Source organism: Amphimedon queenslandica, unplaced genomic scaffold, assembly GCF_000090795.2.
Source record: "Amphimedon queenslandica unplaced genomic scaffold, v1.1 AMPQUscaffold_13254, whole genome shotgun sequence".
Classification (NCBI taxonomy): Eukaryota; Metazoa; Porifera; class Demospongiae; order Haplosclerida; family Niphatidae; genus Amphimedon; species Amphimedon queenslandica.
In genome coordinates, this window is record NW_003546510.1 from 98,829 (window position 1) to 100,626 (window position 1,798).

The window sequence follows — 1,798 nt, forward strand, 5'->3', positions numbered from 1 at the left end:
CGAAAATGAATATGGCATTTACACAGAAGCTAAAAAGAGTGTATGCTCATAATGAATCACATACTGTCATTCAGGTACTTAAGTTGCAGTCTGTATCACAGGGCATTATTCAGAAGGATCCAACATTAGTTGTATACAATGAATAGATTGATCTACAATAAGAAACCGATGTCTTCTACTGAAGCAGAATTTCCCTTAAAGTCTTCCAACTCTCTTGATGATGAATCTCACATTAGCAATTTAGAAGAAGCTATGGAACTTGATAAGAAAACCATGGAAACCCCTAAAAGTAATGATTGTACTAATTTGAAAGTACTTGTAATTATTATTATTTGTAACAGGTCTTTCTGTACCAAAAGCACTGTAGTTAGATTTTTCATTTTTGCTTGATTTGATTAAGACCAGTTTTGTTCCGGTGGTTATATGTGTTGCTACTCTCACTGCACTCTCTTCTAAAAGGAAAACTGATTTATTTCAGGTTTTTATAAAGATGGCTGTTTGATTTAGAAATCCTAAATTTGGAAACGGCAAACCTATATCATACCAGCTTACAGAAAAGATGTTCAAAGGAGGGCCTGTCTTCTTTTAATTTCAATATTTTGGCAAATTCCCTTTCAATGATCTCATGTGGTTGTTGGGCACTAAATGTTCAAGTATCAGCCTCTGCTTTCTCTGTTGCCTCCTTCAAGCTCTTAAGCTAAAAAAATTTCAATTAAATTATTGGATATCACTGAAAATGAAGCAGATTTTAATGAAGAGGAGCTAAAGAAGAACAAGCATGGGGAGTGGCTCTTCTATGAGGAAACAAAGAGACTGAAGGCTCTCAAGAATCACCGGGAAAAATTAGATCTCCTTGAGCCTGGCGTTACATTCCTCAACGTCTTCAATATCGGTCAAAGCAAAGCAGCATACAACTTCCTCCCGTTTCTTGGCCAGCATTGCAAGAGATCATTGCCATTATTTTTTGCGTCCAGTGCAGATGGTACTGACTTGTGTAAGCCACTGGATTCTGATTGCTATGAAGAATGTGAAACGTCTGTCAACCACTTGCTTAATGCTTATGTGTCAAGACGGAAGTTTATCAGGCACATTGTGAGATCTCAGTCAAATGAAGTTTCAGAGCCACCAATCATCATGCGCCAGCCGTCCTGTAATCAGCAATCATTGAGATTGGATAATCTCAAAGAAATATTTCAGGAACGTGGCTTCAAAGCTACTTTCGAAGATATTAATCTCTCAGATATGAAACAGACCAAGAAGATTCTCGAAAAAATGGTTGTCAGAAATATGGCTAAGTATGTTACTGGTTTGCCTATAAGGTGGGTTTTTCTACGTAGCCTTCTCCAGGCTTCAAATGTATCACTTATGACTAAAAGTGATATCAGCAAATTGGCCACTTCATGTGGTGCTGGAATAGATCCCAGTGAAGTTGAGATATTTCTAACCACCTTCACAAGCTTTGCCAGTCTCCTTTACACCCCCTCCTACACTGATATTGTACTGCTGGATATTCATATCTTTCCTGTGAATGACGTTTCCGATTTATAATGATATTCATTGGGATACCGTAAATGAAAAATTAATTAAAATTTTTTCAGGCCGCCATTGTGGAGGTATACTATCATTAGCTACAATGGACCGACAGGCTAAAAACTGTCAATTCTACTTCTCCACGTCACTCCAGTGGCTCTAAACAGTTGCAGACTACTGAAAAGAAAGATAAAGGTTGCAATTTTTACTTTTGAGGCTATAACTGCTTGCTCTTCTTACAAAACGGCAGAAAGTGTGTCGAGCTCCA